Source organism: Loxodonta africana, chromosome 13 (assembly GCF_030014295.1).
Source record: "Loxodonta africana isolate mLoxAfr1 chromosome 13, mLoxAfr1.hap2, whole genome shotgun sequence".
Taxonomy (NCBI): domain Eukaryota; kingdom Metazoa; phylum Chordata; class Mammalia; order Proboscidea; family Elephantidae; genus Loxodonta; species Loxodonta africana.
The window spans coordinates 50,161,085-50,177,981 of NC_087354.1; the positions used below are offsets into that span (position 1 = coordinate 50,161,085).

Consider the following 16,897-nt stretch of genomic DNA (forward strand, 5'->3'; position numbering starts at 1 on the left):
ATTAAGGCTCCTAACATTGTCCCTATTTTCTCTTCCATGGTCTTTATTGTTTTAGACTTTATAAACATAATTATTTTTGTATCTATCCATCTGTATCTATATTAAGCTAAACATGAATTCATACTGCTGTCTTTGACTCTAATCCAGTGCCACATGGTTCATTCTAGCCTTATCCGCTTCCCTATTTTAGCCTCTCTCTCCAACAGTGGCTCCCACCATCCACGACCATTTACTTATTTGTTCAATTCCATTTTACCTGTGCAGCAAATTCAGAATTGTTAACCAATATCAAGTCTACAGCCTTCAGTATGGATTACTCCTAAATGTGAAGAAAACGAAAATCCTCACAAATGAACTGATAAACAACATCATGATAAATGGAGAAAAAAATGAAGGTGTCGGTGATTTCATGCTACTTGAATCAACAGTCAACACCATGGAAGCAGCAGTCAAGAAATCAAAGACATATTGCATTGGGAAAATCTGCTGCAAAAGACATCTTTGATGTGTTAAAAAGCAAAGATGTTACTTTGATGACTAAGGTTCCCCTGGCCCAAGCCATGATGTTTTCATTTGCTTCATATGCATGAGAATGCTGGACAGTGAAACAGGAAGACAGAAGAACAATTGATGCATTCCAGTTGTGAAGAATATTGGATATATTGTGAACTGCCAGAAGAACGAACGAATCAGGCTTAGGAAAAATACAACTAGAATGCTCCTTAAAAGTGAAAATGGCAACACTTTGGCTTGCTTACTTTAGATATATCATCAAGAAAGACCTATTGCTAGAAAAGGACACCTTGGTTGATAAAGTAGAGAGTTTGTGAAAAAGACAGAAACCATCAATGAGATGAATTGACACAACAGCCAAAACAGTGGACTCAAACATACCAGTGAATATGGCTCAGGACCAGGCAACCTTTCATTCTGTTAGACATAGGTCATCATGAGTCAGAGCCTACTGGACGGCAACTAACAACAGTTCCCGTGAGAAATGACTTTACCAACTAGAGCAGTGTTCCTTTTTTATTTAGTCAAAACACTGTTTTCCAAAGTTAAGTCAGAACCTTTTCCCCTACCCCCCACATTTTAATTTTTACAAATTAGTCTGAAGTACCTAGCAACTACTTATAAAACTTACTAAAAATATCCCTTGCTCAACTATAGATCTTTAGGCTGTGTGTTTCTTTTCTGACTTCTGTGGCTGGGGGGGGGGGGCGGCATTGGGGTGGGGTGGGGAATCTCTTCTCTGAAAGCAATATTTTCTGAGGTTAAGCCAGAACAGTATTCCTCATTTGGTTGTCAGTTGACATCTTTATGATTTGGACTAAAGAGTTATTACTGCTTCAAATATTTTTGGTAGTACAAGTTGAAAAATGCAATCTAGTGGAGCATTAAGATCATCGTTCAACATAAAGAAAACAAAAATCCTCACAACTAGACCGATAAGCAATGTCACGATAAGTGGGGAAAAGATTGAAGTTGTCAAGGATTTCATTTTACTTGGATCCACAATCAACACCTATGGAAGCAGCAGCCAAGAAATCAAAAGATGCATTGCATCAAGCAAATCTGCTGCAAAAGACCTCTTTAAAGTGTTGAAAAGCAAAGATGTCACCTTGAAGACTGCAGTGCTCCTGACCCAAGCCATGATGTTTTCAATTGCCCTCTATGCATGTGAAAGCTGGATGATGAATAAGGAAGACAGAAGAAGAATTGAAGCCTTTGAATCATGGTGTTGGAGACGAATATTGAATATACCATGGGCTGCCAAAGGAATGAACAAATGTATCTTGAGAGAAGTACAACCAGAATGCTCCCTAGAAGCAAGGATGGTAAGAGTACATCTCACATGCTTTGGACATGTTGTCAGGTGGGATGAGTCCCTGGAGAAGGACATCATGCTTGGTAAAATAGAGGGTCAGCGAAAAAGAGGAAGACCCTAATGAGATGGATTGACGCAGTGGCTACAACAGTGGGCTTAAGCATAACAACGATTGTGAGGATGGCGCAGAACTGGGCAGTGTTTTGTTCTGTTGTACATAGGGTCACTATAAGTTGGAACTGACTCAACTGGCACCTAAAAACAACAAGATCATTGCAAGTAAACAAATATATAATATTTGAGTCCTTAAATGTACCTGTATTCTTGTAATAGGTTTATATCTATTAGCTCATTTAATTCCCCCGAGAAGTCTGTAAGGTAAGTACTTTATTATTTTATCCATTTTAAAGATGAGAAAATTAAGACACTGTGAGGTTAACCAACCTGTGGAAGGTCACACAGTTAGTAAATGGCAGAGCTGGAATTTGAGCCCAGCCAGTCTGATTGTGGAGCCTGCACTCTTAATCACTTTGTGATATTACCTCTGAATAAAGAAGAAAAGTTCATATTGTGGAAAGAGTTACAAAGGAAGTAAGACAGGGTGATATGAGAGAATGACTGAAAGTGTTCGCATAGTATTTCTCTGGGAAGCCCTCTGTTAGGAGATGACATTTAACAGACAAGAAGGAGCCAGCCAGCCATGTGAAGACCTGAGGAAAAAGGGATCCTCGTGGGGGAACTGGAACTGCAAAGCCTTACAGTGCAGAAGACCTTAGGGTGTTGGAGGAAAGAAAGGCACCTGGTGTGTCTAGGTGTAGTGAGCAAGGTTGAAAATAGTCCATGAGGATCTGTGTTGTTGTTGTTGTTAGGTGCCCTCAAGTCATTTCCGACTCATAGCAACCCTGTGCACAACAGAATGAAACACTGCCCTGTCTGGGCCACGCTCACAGTTGTTGCCATGCTTGAGCTCATTATTGCAGCCACTGTGTCAGTCCATCTCGTTGAGGGTCTTCCTCTTTTACACTGACTTTCTACTTTACCAGGTGTGATGTTCTTCTCCAGGGACTGATCCCTCCTGATAACATGTCCAAAGTATGTGAGACGTAGTCTCGCCATCCTTGCTTCTTGCTTCTTGCTTCTAAGGAGCATTCTGGTTGTACTTCCTCCAAGACAGATTTGTTTGTTCTTTTGGCAGTCCATGGTATATTCAATATTCTCCAACAACACAATTCAAGGGTGTCAAGAATCTGAAGATCTATAGTGCTTACTAATCGCTTTGCTATAAATAATTTAGTCCCCACAATAACCTACTGTCTCAGTTTTATACGTGAGGAAACTGAGTAGTCCGTATTGCCAAAATTACCTCTTTTCCTCCATTTACTCATTATTCCATGGCAATCTGATTTCTGCATCTTTATATTACTAAAATTGCTCTTGCTAAAGAAAGCAATGACAATACTGTTGTCCACTTTCTCAAATTCTACACTTTGACTTCTACCATGCCACCACCTTTTTCTGTTTATCCTGGTCTACCTAACTCCTTTGCATCCTTTAAGAGGCTTTGTCTCCTCCAGAAAGTCTTCTCAGACTCACACTCATACTTGCATTATCGGGTTCCTCTTGGAATAATGTATTAATAACTGTATTATGTCAGTGCCTGGTACAAAGAAGGCACTCAGTAAGAATTTGTTGAATACATACATGTTGGAGAGGCAGTATTAAGTAGTTGGCCCTAGACCCAGATTGCCTGAGATTGAAACCAGGCTTTGCCATTTGACTGTGTTATCTCTATCTCAGTTTCTTCCCCTCAAAAATGGGGGTGATGATGCCTTCATAAGGCTGTTGTGAAGCTTAAATTTGTTAGTGTAAGTAAAAGACTTAGAACGGTGCCTGACACTTTGTAAATGTTTAGTGAATGACCTACTATAGCTATTGTTGCCCTTAGAGTGTTTAATATGTGCCTCTTAACCGCACTAAGCTGTGAATCAGTGAATGAATGAACCAACCAATTCTGAGTTTTAAAATGAATGCTGCATTCCTAGCTTTTGAGAATGTCATTGCAAGTTGACCATTAGTCTTACTCTCTAGTAGCTCCAACATTGAGTATCGTGTAACAAATTGGAAATTAGCACTGATGATGATTTAAAAAAAAAACCCACTTGATGATTAGCATTTCTTAATTGTGCTAATGAATTTGTTGCTTTTTAAAATTTCAGTGCATTTTTCTTATTAAGAGCATTGTTTAAACTCTTGAAATGCCCTTTATTTACTCTTAATCTTCACATAGCCCATGCTATAGCGTTTAGCCGCCTTCCCTGTTACGGTGAAGGTGGGAGACAGTAGCTCTGTTAAGATACCACCTTTAAAAAAAATTAATGTGGGAGCTAAGACTGTTTGGAGCATGTTGCAGAGAAAGGTTGAACAAGGGGGCATAATGGGGAATTTGGAAAGCTTCCCAACTACTTCTGAGTCAAACCTGTGTGGTTTTCCGTCACTATGTGGTTTAAAGTAAAGTCTCAGAATAGTAGAGGCTCGTGATCAAATGCAATTTTGGTAAGCACATTCTAAAGGCAATAATCTTTTTTTTTATGGCAATTACTGTTGAAGTTTTCATAAACTTTTCCTTTTATCCTGAATTTGAACACCAGAACTAGCTATATAATCTTGGCAAATTCCATAGAAGTACAGCCTGTTTTCTTGTTTTTATCTCTATGCTGTTACATTTGTAGATTTTCCCAGTCTTCCTAAGTTTTTATTATGTGAAATTGGTCATATTTCTTTACAAAAGCAAGCTTGTCTGTTTTAAACCCACAGACAGTAAATATTACTAGTATTCATTCTTTTTCATCATATGTTTGAAAACTGTAGTTCTTGTTTTTTTTTTTTGTTAATCTGAGTTGCCAAAGGAAACTTCTCCTCACTAACAGATCAATAAAAAAAAAAAAATGGAAAACCTTATGTATCAGTCTTGTTTCGGAAGCTAATGCTATATAATGACTGTGGTATTGGTGAACGCTTCCTTTGTTTAAAGGTCCCTATTTTTTTTTTTTATCTTCTAGCATGGCAGCCCAGGTGGCCCAGTGGTTAAGCGCTTGGCTGCTAACAGAAAGGTTGGTGGTTCAAACCCACCCAGCTTCCCCATGGGAGAAGGATGTTGCAGTCTGCTTCCATAAAAATTACAGCCTTTGAAACCCTATGGGGCAGTTCTACCCAGCCCACAGGGTTGCTTTGAGTTGGAATCGACACGAAGGCAATGGGTTTTTGGTCTTCTAAACAACAACAAAAAGAAACCATTGCTGTTGAGTCGATTACAACTCTTAGTGACCCTATAGGACAGAGTAGAACTGCCCCATAGAGTTGCCGAGGAGCACCAGGTAGACCTGAACTGCCAACCTTTTGGTTAGCAGCCATAGCTCTTAACCACTACACAACCAGGGTCCTTTGGTCTTCTGGCACAGAATATTTAGTTGAGAACTCCAAAGTGAAATATTTTAAGATAGATCAGTGTGGATGGATGGGGAAATCTATATCATGATATTTAGGTGTGTTAGACAGGATTAACCATTATCAGAAAAGATCTACCCTCCCTTTTCCTCTTTTGGTCAAACTTATAGTAAATGATAGTATTTTCCTGTAAAAAATAATCCGTAGGGGGGATGGGGAGCAATTGCTTAATGGGTGGGATGAATGGGTGATCCTTTTGGGTTGATGAAAATAGACAGAGGTTCCCCAACATTGTGAATACACTAAATGCCACTGAATTGTTCACTTTAAAGTGGCTAATTTTTTTTTTTTGTAAATTTCACCTCCAAAATAATGCAAAAAAACTTTTTTTCTAACAAGCTCTACTAAGATATTCCCTATCCCCTAATCTTTCATATTTTTCTTTCTTAACACCAGAGCATTGTAATAGAATTTTATTCATCCTGACTCACAACTATCCTGAGGTTGGATTTATAGAAGGCTGTCTAAACCTGTTATAGTTAGTGAGTTAGTGAATATTTCTCATTTTCTTGCACTGAGGAATGCTTGAAGATGTCAATTTAACAGCCATTTTTTAAAGAAGCTTTTTTCACTCTATGATTAACTCACGTTTTGATATTCCTACTTGATCGTGAGTTGGAGCTCATGGCAGCTAACAACAAAAATAACAACTTGACCTTGTCTTTTTTTTAGGTTTGTTTAATCGAGATTCATTTGATTTCAAGTAATAGAAACAAAATTCAAACTAACTTAGTCCAAAAAGGGAATTAATTGGAAGGATACTGGAGATTTCACAGTATTTGTGTGGTGCAAACAGCTAATGAGTTCTGCTGCTAACCGAAAGGTTGGACATTTGAATCTACCCAGAGGCTCCTTGAAAGAAAGGCCTGGCAATGTACTTCCAAAAAGTCAGCCATTGAAAACTCTATGCAGTACAGTTCTGCTGTGACGTGCATGGGGTCTCCATGAGTCAGAGTCAACTGCATGGCAACTGGAACTGGAAGAAGTACAGCCAGGCTTCATGAGGGGAGGGTGAGCCAGGAACTGGAAACCTATTAGTAACCCAGGGAGCTATTTTTTTTACCACTCAGGGGCTCTGTTTCTCCCTACGTTTCAACTTCAATTGTCTCTCTCTGTATATTGTGTTTTACCGCTGCGCATGGCCAAACATGTCCTCTGGCTCTTAAACTCATACATTTGCTCACGGTTCTGTGATCCCATTGTAAAACCCTGGGAGAAAATCCAACTTGAGGGAAGTGTCTATGTATGGTCCAGTCAACTGTGGCCAGTGAAGCCAAAGTTTCACAGGACATGAATTTCAGGCCCCATTTTTGTGGGAGGAGAATGGCTGCGGGGTGTACAACTCTCAGAGGAGGAGGGTATGGACTAAGCAGACGCTCTAAAAGGTGACGATTACAAAGAAATACTAAATGATGAGAAATAAAATTAAGATTAAAAAAAAATTTTTTGGGGCTTTAGGTGAAAGTTGACAGCACAAATTCGTTTCTCATTCAAAAGTTTATACACAACTTGTTTTGTGACATTGGTTGCAACCCCTGCAATGTGTCAGCACTCTCCCCTTTGCTTTTGCACCCTGGGTTCCCCGTGTCCATCAGGCTGGTGGAGGCTGTGGTTCATGAGGTCTATTAGTCCTTTGTATTAATATTTCACTTGTGTGTTTGGTTTTCTTCATTCTCTTTTCCTTTGGATGGGATGGGCCCAGTAGATGTTATCTTAGATGGCCATTCACAAGCTTTTAAGACCCTAGAAAAAATTAAGATTTTAATGAAATAAAAGGGATCGCTTAGTGGCTTCGTATAGTAATAAAGACCTTAAAAATATTTTATCCTAAGCCCACAGGTGATTGTTGTGAAATCTGTGAAACACCTTCCTTTTTAAAGTAAAAGCCAGTAGAGCTGATTTCTTAGCTTCTGCATGCAGAATTTGAAGTTTGAGTCATGTTATTTCATGAATGCATATAAGTGAATATATACCTTCTTTAACCTTATATTAATGTCATTATTCATATAGCTTGCTGTTCTTTATGCAGTAAGCATGTATTCACTGCCTATTCTCTGCCAGTCCTGGCAGAGATTAGAGATGTAACATTGCCTACTCCCTAACAGTTCATAATCTAGTTATGAAGGGTGGATGAACAAAGAAATAATTACAGTGTTAATGGGATAATCCTAATAGACTTAGATGCAGGATGCTCTTGAAGCATAAGGAAAGAAAGTGACAATCTCTCATGGGGAAAGAGACTTGCGAAGGTTCAAAGAGCAAGTCTCAGATATTATGCAGGAGCTGGCCATTTGAACAGGGGCATTGTAGCAGAGGAACTGAAATTGCAAAGGCGTGTGTGCTATAAACCAAACTGTAAACCAAAAGCCAAACCCATTGCCGTGGAGTCAATTCCGAATCATTGCGACTCTACAGGACAGAGTAGAACTGCTCCTTAGGGTTTCCAAGGCTGTAAATCTTTATAGAAGCAAACTGCCACATCTTTCTCCCACAGACTGGCTGGTGGGTTTGGACCGCCAGTCTTTTGGTTTGCAGCAAAGCGTTCAACCACTGAGCCACCAGGCCTCCTTTGTATGACTGTAGCATGGGTATTTTGTAATAAGTGAATTTTTTTACCATACAATTTAATAAAACAAATTAAAACTCTTCTTTCATACCTGTCCTTCATGTGGTTGTGAATACTGCCTTTTTTGAAGGAGGGTTATAGATTATAGAATACTCAAATCATTTTGGTCTGTAACTTTGATGCCACATTTGAGAATGAGGTGTCACTGATTGTTTGCTTCTAGACTCTTATCAAAATCTTCTAGTAGTGGTTTATTAGTTTACTTTTATGATAATTTTCCTGTTCAAGCATAGATCTTCATACAATGGGTGACCGAAAATGCTGGAGCTTATAAAGCTTATGAAGACAAAAATAAACAGTGAGAACAGTGCATAGTGTAAGCCTAATGTAATTTTAAAGATAAATCTCTAAAATGATTGTTGTTGATACTGAAATTTTCTAATTTTGGAGAAGAAAGCCCAGATAAGATAGATATACTTTTATAAGATGTTATTTTTCATTAGTGTTTTTTCCCCAGTAAAATTGTACCTGCCTTTCTTAAGCAAAACCCTCGTAGGTTGTTGTCAGAATACTCTGTGCTTCATTGCTCTGATCGGTTGATTTACTTCTCTTTTCAATTCCTTTATTTACTCATTCATGATTCCTGCATCAAAAATAACCAACCAACCAAGCAAAAAAAAAACCCCCCAAAAACCCCGGGCTCTGTAGTTAACTATTCTGAGACGTGATTGAAGTGAGGAGGAGAGAAAAGGAGGTAGTTGTGGCCAGCTTGGCAGTGCCCGTGGCCATGTGTGAGTGTCCGTTTCAAGCATGAGGTTTGTTTTCATACAGCAAGTTCAAAAATATACCAAATTGTGGCCACTTCTCACTCTCTTTCACAGACCCATCAGTTTGCCTTCTGTCACTTTTGTCCTTCAGATAAGCTTTTCCTATTGTGTGGGAAGGAGGTGATAAGCAGAAAAAATAAAAGATGATATAGATGCCTTTGTGTTTGCTGCTTCTTTTGTTTGGAATACCTTTCCATTTCTTTCCTGTCACCCTACTCATATTTCAGGATTTAAGTGATACCTCCTTTTCTGACCCCTCCAGCCTCAGCTGTGTATCCTGCTTGTGCTCTGTGTGCCTACTCCTGTTAGAGGCTTACCGCTAATTGTAATTACTTGTCTGCCTTCTCTATTAGAATTTGGACTCTTATAAGACAGGCTCATGTCTTATTTGTCTTTGTGTTCCCAGTGCCTAGTACAAGAGCCTGGTACATGGTCAAGATACCAGTTCAGGGTCCATGTTTGCAAACAACAGAAATCAGCTTTGGTTAGCTGAAGCCAAAGAAAAAGAGTTTTATTGGAAGGATATTGGTTAGCTTATAGAATTGATTGAAGGCTGAACAACCAGGTTCAGAGAACAGATGGGAAACAAGGAAAACTTAGGGCTAAACCATAACCAAAGTTAGACCATAGGAATATCCTATTTTTGTTTAAGATACCATTGACTCCTCCACAGAACACTGAATGGCATTTCTGGAACGTTGTCTCTGGGTGCTATATGTTATTGCCCTAAAAATGAATTTTAAACTGTCTCTGCAACTTAAGCTCCAGACTCAAATCCTGCATGAGAACATCTGATTGACCAATCTATGTGCCTGGTCCCTAAATAGGGAGAGCAAGTATCTGGCCTTTTTGGCTTTTGGTTTGTTCTAGGGCTCAGCTGTCTCCAAGACACACATAGTAGCAGATTCTCTAAACATAGGGGAGTAGATGATGGACAGCCAGATACAAAGCTGACACATGTCCATTTCCATAAACATTCGGTAAATACTTGTCAAATGAATGAGAGAATCAGATTCACATAATTTCCTGTCTCTAAACCTTTACATACCAAACACTGAAGTGATTAGTGGGTTGCCATTCTGTAATTCAAAACAAAATCAATACCAAGCCATAAAATAAGTAATATCAGCAAAATTCTCATTTTTTTAAATGACAACCTAGTGCCGCCGATTTATTCCGACTCATAGCGACCCTATAGGACAGAGTAGAACTGCCCCACAGAGTTTCTAAGGAGCACTTGGCGGATTCGAACTGCCGACTCTTTCGTTAGCAGCTGTAGCACTTAACCACTACGCCACCAGGGTTTCCTTTAAATGACAAGTACCTCACTATTAAGTGATTTAAATTAAATCTAAACATTTCCTGGCGCCCCTGTTTTGCAGTGCCCTGATCACGTGTTTATTTGCTTATCAGATAATCTAACACTGGTTAGAGCCAGGATTTGAACTTGACAAGACTGATTCCGTAACACTTACTACTGTGCCTTTTATATACTCCTCATATAGCTGTAGTCAGCAATCTTTAATTAAAACAACAACAAACTAATATTTTATAGAACTCAGTCAGAGAAATGTCTCTGCTTGCTTAAAAAAAACAAAAGAAGTTTTTATTTCTAAGCCATCTTATCCATCAACTATAATACAAGGTTTTATGACAACCAGTTCAGAAAATTTTGGGCAACATCTACCAGTTTAATATACATATACCTATATCCGAGCAATTTTATTCCTAGGTATATTCCAAAAACAGACCAAAATATGCATGCACTTGTCCATTAAAAGACATATATTATTTATAATAGCCTGACATGAGAAACAAGCCCAGTGTCTATTAACAGTAGAAGGAATGGATGAAATTGTGGTGTGTATATACATATATATTTTTTAAATTGTGGTGTCTTCTTAACATGAAAAACTATAAAGAACTGGAAATGAACAAACCACTGCTATGCATATGAGTGTGGCTGAATCTCAGAAATACACGAAGTGAAAAAAGATACACCGAAGGAACACGTAACTGTTCTTTCATGTTCAGTTTATATAAAGTTTAGAAACAGGCAAAATCTAGTGTTAGAAGTCAAGATAGTGGTTCCCTTTGAGAAGACTGGAGGGGGCTTCCTGTTACTGGTAATGTTCTATTCTTGACCTGGGAGGTAGTTTTAATGGGTAGCGTGTTCACTTTGTGATACTATACGTATGTTACACGTATGTTATACTTTAGTTAAAAAGCAAAAAAAACAAGAATCAGACTTGTGTATGGATTTGCATGGGGAGTGGCTCAGCGAACCCCTAAAATCGTGTGTAAATTTATATCTGTGTGTCTGTGTGTGTATTTTAGGGGAAAGATGATCCGTAGCAGTAATTAGATTCTCGAATGGATTTATGACTCAAAAAAGGTTAAGAACCCACATCACCAGAGCCTGCATATTCAGCAAAACTCTTGTTAATTTAAAAATATTTTTTATGGAAAGCTTATTTATTATAATGGCATAAATCCTTGCCTCTAAGACCAGACCCTATTTATGTTTGGGATCTTATCCCCTCACGCGTTCTCAGGGTTTTCGCTTTTACAAACATCCTCTTTCTTTCCCACATCCTCTTTTCTCTCTGTATTGGCGATTGCCATCAGCATACCTCCCTTAAGTACATTCTTTTTTTTTTTTTAAAGCCCTCTGTTGATTTCATGTCTTCTTTCAGTGACTGCTCCATTTCCCTGCTGTCCTTTACATCTATACTTCCTCACCTCTCCTCAGCCCTTTCCAGTTGGGCATTCTTTGTTACCACTTTACTGAAATGGCTCTTCTCAAGGTCACGTTGATTGGAGACTTGCTGATGCCAACAATTAAATATGTCTCTGGGAGGAAGTGGAGTGAGAGTGTCTCAGGTATAGAACCTGATGTAATCATATTTCTCATTTCATGGTACACTTTTGTCGTTGTCCTGTGCAGGGCGTTGCTTTTATTTTATTTTATTCTCCATCTTCACTCCCATTCTGTTTTCCCTCAGAGGCCTTCACTGTAATATGTTTAGCATATTATCCTGAATATATCTTTGAAAACTGTAGTCCTGTTTTGAATATGTATGTGTTTTTAATTTATATAAATGCTATTTTGCTGTAGATTCCTTTCTGTTCCTTACTATTTACATTCAACGCTAAGTAAAAAAAATTATCTATGTTGCTGTGTTTACATGTATTTCATTACTTCTGACTACCACATGGTATTCAGTTATAGATATCTGCCATATTTGAAGATCAGTTCCTTTAGTTATGGACACCGCGGTTTGTTTATTCATTCATTCAGCAAATATTGACCACCTACTGTTTGCCAGCCACTGTTCTAGGTGCTGGTTATACAGCAGAGAACAAAACAGAAAAGTCCCTACCCTTGTGAAACTTACAATCTTGTGGGAGAGAGAGACAATAAATCAAATAAGTAAAACATACAGTACATTAGACAGTGAAGTGCTGAGGTGAGAAGATTAAAGCAAGAAGGGAGAGAATATGAAATGCTGGGTGTGAGAGATTGTTGAAAGTTTAAATAGGGTGGTCATGGAAGGCCTCGCTTCTCTGAGAAGGTGCGTTTTTAGTAAAGACCTGAAGGAAGTGATGCGGCTGGCTAGGCTGTCACGGGGGAAGACTATTCCAGGTCGACAGAGCAGCAGGTGTAAACATCCTGAGCCTGGGGTGGACCTGGTTTCTTCAAGGATCAACGAGAAGGCTGGCATATTACCTCCAAGAGTTGTCTACAAAGAATTTTTATATTTTTTAAATATGCTGTACTTTTACTATATATTTAGACTTATTCCTGCTATCTTGTTTTGTGTTTTCTATATAACGTAGTTTCTTTTCATTTCTTCTTTCTCCTTTCATATTTTCTATAGATAAATAAAAATTTTTGTACCAGTTTGAAAGTTATATATTCTATTTTTATTCTTCTAATCATTAACCTTTACTTAGATTTGAATTTATTTATTTTTTCTATCAATTTTTAGGCTTATTGATTACATCTTCCCCTGAACAAGACATGAGTCTTGGCAGGCTCTTACCATCCTATATTCTTCCCCACCTCTGCCCCCACCTTCAGGCTTCTGAAGTTCAGGATTGTTAAGAGTACACTTTCCTGTTTTTGTTTTTTCCTTTCCTTTCCTTCCTTTCCTCCCCATTATTTATTTAGCAGTAGTGAACCTTTAAGTTAATTACTCACCCTTTCTTGCCATATCTTATAGTAGAGTCCTCCTGGGTTTATTTCTCTTCTTATACTACTTTCTCCCACAGTGTTTCACTCTAGAATTCTGTGTCTTTAAGGATATGAAGTTATACATAATCTTTTAGCCTAATCGAATTTTTGGTTAGTTGTTTTCTTGGTAAACATTCTGAATGCTCACATTCCGGTATTCCTAAGAATATCTATTTCATCCTTGCATTTAAATGATACGAAAAACCAAACCAAACCCAGTGCCGTCAAGTCAATTTCGACTCAGAGCGACCCTATAGGACAGAGTAGAACTGCCCCATAGAGTTTCCATGGAGTACCTGGCGGATTCGAATTGCTGTCCCTTTGGTTAGCAGCTGTAGCACTTAACCAGGGTCCCCTGTAAATGATAGGTTGGTTATGTATGGAAGCCCTGGTGGTGTAGTGGTTAAGTGCTGTGGCTGCTAACCAAAGGGTCAGCAGTTTGAATCTGCTAGGCGCTCCTTGGAAGCCCTATGGGGCAGTTCTGCTCTGTCCTGTAGGGTCGCTATGAATTGGAATTGACTCGATGGCACTGGGTTTGGTTTGGTTTTTTGGTTTAGTTATATATAAAATTTCCTTTCTTTCAACATTTAAACAATATTACTCATATTTCTCTATAAGGTGTCTAGGTTTTTGGTTTTTTTTTTTTTTCTTATCTAGTATACCAAACTGATGTTTTATAACTTTAATTGTTGGAAATCATTGGTCATTATTTCTTCAGTTATTTCCTCATCTCCATTTTTTCCCCTTACCTTCTGGAACTCCAGTTATTTAGATGTTGATACTACTTTTTCTAGCCTCCATATAGTTTTAACTTTTATTGTATATGTGTTTTCCAGGGTCTTTATACCTTCTTATTGCCTCATTCTGATCATATATTCATTAATTGTATTTTCCAACTATATTCATTTCATTGCTTAAACCTCTGATTTTTTAAAATTTAATTTATTATATTTTTCATACCCAATATCTCCAGTTGGTTCATCATTGTAACTGCTTAGTCTTATTTTCTTAATAACTTACTTTAGTTTCCTGGAGATGTTTATTACGCTTATTTGAAATTTCTGTTCTGTCTGAACCATAAATTCTTTTTCCTCTGGGATAGGTTGTTCCTTTTTGGCCTTTCTTTTTACGTGGTTGTACACCTGAGGTGTCTTACTTATTTTTCCTGGAATGTGTATTTCCTTGTGAATATTAACTGCCTTGACTGAAATATGTACCTGAATGAAGCATCAAAGTCTCAAGTTCAAATTTATGCTCTCCTTGGTAAAGCCATAGACTGCATGGGTGTGAGAGAATGGGGAAGTGGGCTTAGGCGTAAAGGTAGGGATTTTCCGAGGAAATCAATAGTTCTGTTTTGGTTGTGACATACCGGTAAAGTTATCAGGTAAGCATTTTGGCTCTCAGTGAAGAACAAGGGCTGGTCATGTAAATTTGAAAGTGAACAGCATTTATGAGACTAATAAATTTGAGGGGTTTTTTTTTTTTAAGAAGAAAGAGAGGCCCCAGAGATTGGAAAGTAGGTTCAGGAAGTTTAAAGAATAGAAGAAATACCTTGTCAATAGTTAGTCTTGGCCATCAGGATGTTTAGAAAGAGCGGTGTGTCATCTAGCCTGACTAAGGTGACCTGCTTATCCTCGTCCGATCTATAGTTCTGCGTCACTGTTCCAGGCTTTTGTGGCGCTTTAAGAGTCCTCTAGCAACATTGGTGTAATGGCAAGAGATCTGGGATTAGGAGTTCCAGGCCCTGCTCTGCTGTCGATGAGCTGTGCTGCTTCGGTCAAGTCAAATTAGTCTTCCCGGACTTTAAGTTCCTCATCAACAAAATTATGCGATTGAACCAAGTGATTTGTAAGGTTCTTGTCTACTTTAAGATTGTATGACTCTTAAAGGAGATGTAGCTATAAGCAATCTTTAGACTACTAGTTTGAATTTTTAAAAATATTTTCTTGAGGTGATTTCACCAAAGTAGAATTAGTTGATAAGAGTAGTTTTAAGGAATTGCTAGATTACTTCTCAGAAGGACTATTTCAATTCGTAGTGCCTTTAGCAGTTTTTAAGTATATACAGTTCCCTACAGCACCACCAGCTTTGGGTTTAATGTTAAAAAAAATTCATGTTTAATAATTTAATGGCTGTGGTATAATACCTCAAAGTTGAATTTCCATTTCTTTAATTATTTGCAAGGCTAACAGTTCTTCCAAGCATTTGGGTTTCCTTCTGTGTGAACTATTTGTTTATAGTCTTTGATCATCTAATAAGTCCTACAAATAAAAAAAAAAATAGCATCAATCATTAACTGGAAAAATAACAGAACTCTCAAAGGTATTTTCATGTATTTACCAATTCTCAAAGTCCTTTTCAAATATCATGTTATTTGACATAGTTTGTGAGGAAAAGTGGAAAGAGATTCTTTAAAAAGGGATTTTAAAAAGGTAGTGAAAGGAAATAATTAAGAAACTACTAAAGTGTTCAGCATTAACTAAATGACAGAACTATAAGTTTTCATACCTGCCTTTCAAAAAAGTTAATATTCTCAGTCAATGGATCTCTTTTTTATTATGTATTAATGTAGCTGAATTTTAACTTAAGTTATGTGAACTTAAAGTAGCTTGTGTATGGTTGTGAAATAGAGAAGAAGAACCAGATACTGCGTATCTGAGATAAACTTTTGGGAAGATTCCAATGGTGGCGTCCATTCGTTTTAGATTAGATACCAGCTAACAGATGCATAACAATAATTCAAAGAGGAAGTAAGGACTTTGTGATGTGGCAGTGGTGTGCGTAAGGGAAATTAAGTAAAAAAACGATGGCGCAAGAGATGAAATTTAAAACCAGACTTCCCTTCCACTCTAAACTGGTAAGCTGTATGTATTTGCATATCACATATGGTGCTGAGTATGAACAGATCTTCAGGACAAGATTGGTGATTGATTTTTGTTGTTACTGTTAGTTGATAGGAATCTAATTTCATTGTAGGAATGAAAAATCTCAGTTTCTTTATTTAAAAAAAAAATGTAAAATATGCAAAAGAAGTTCTCCATACAGCAATTCCATATACTTCTTTACCCGTTTTTCACCTCCTTCCCATTTCTGCTGTATTTTTACTTTTGTCCCTTCTATACCTTTTTCCCCGATCTTTTTTTATACCTTTTCTTGCCATTTCTCTTTGTTCAACTTTTTTCCTTCTCATTTTTGGTCATTCATTCTTTCTCTTACCTGCTAATTGCCCACTCCCTTCAACCAGTTTAACTTCTCCCACTTACCTGTTCTTTTTTTGTCCATCCAAGCCTGTGTTTACTAACACACAGGTCTCCTCAGGGACTCTCTTTCTTCTCTTCCATTCTTTACTACGAAGTATTGTGTAGGAGAACTTTGAATTAAAACCCATGAGAGTTGCATTGTAAATTGATGTATTTGGTCTTAGGCAAGTTATTTAACTTTTATGCCTCGATTTGTCCAACTGTAAAAGGAGGAATTGTAACTAAACCTCCAGGGATCCTTCCAGCTCTAAAATCCTGTGATTCTATGATGTCTTAAATTTCTCTCCCATTTTCTTCTCATGTGCTGACCTCATTCATTTAATAAATATTTACACACCTACCTCGTGTTTTTAACTGCTATGCATGTGGCAAAAAAAAAAATAGAAGACAGGGCTCCTGCCTTTGGATTGTTTATAGTCTGTTTGGAGAGACAAGAGGTATCTGTATATTAACACTCAGTTATTTCCAGTCTGTTTCTATTCTGTCTAGACCAGATCCATATTCTCAAAGGAATACCAGCTACTTCAGCTGTAACCTGATTTCATTGTAAGGGGCAGGGTTGCCCTGGAAAACAGTAAAAGACTCCTTTTTATGCTTTATACGTCTAGGAACCCCCATTGTGACTGTCTGTGCCTTTATTTTATGTCAGCCACTTGACTCCAGTCTGGAACTTAT

At 37.8% G+C, this 16,897-nt stretch overlaps 1 protein-coding gene across 6 annotated transcripts in view; it reads left to right on the forward strand.

The window, feature by feature from the left end:
• DENND4A (DENN domain containing 4A) overlaps nt 1–16,897 on the forward strand; it is a 127,742-nt gene that overhangs the window by 9,405 nt on the left and 101,440 nt on the right. For 2 of the 6 annotated variants that reach the window (XM_064267385.1, XM_064267384.1), the window contains exon 1: nt 1,270–11,608. The exons of the other annotated variants lie outside the window; for them this stretch is intronic. The gene's annotated coding sequence lies outside the window, so the exon portion shown is untranslated. Of the gene's footprint in view, nt 1–1,269; nt 11,609–16,897 lie in introns of those variants that run through there. 6 annotated transcript variants of the gene reach the window in all.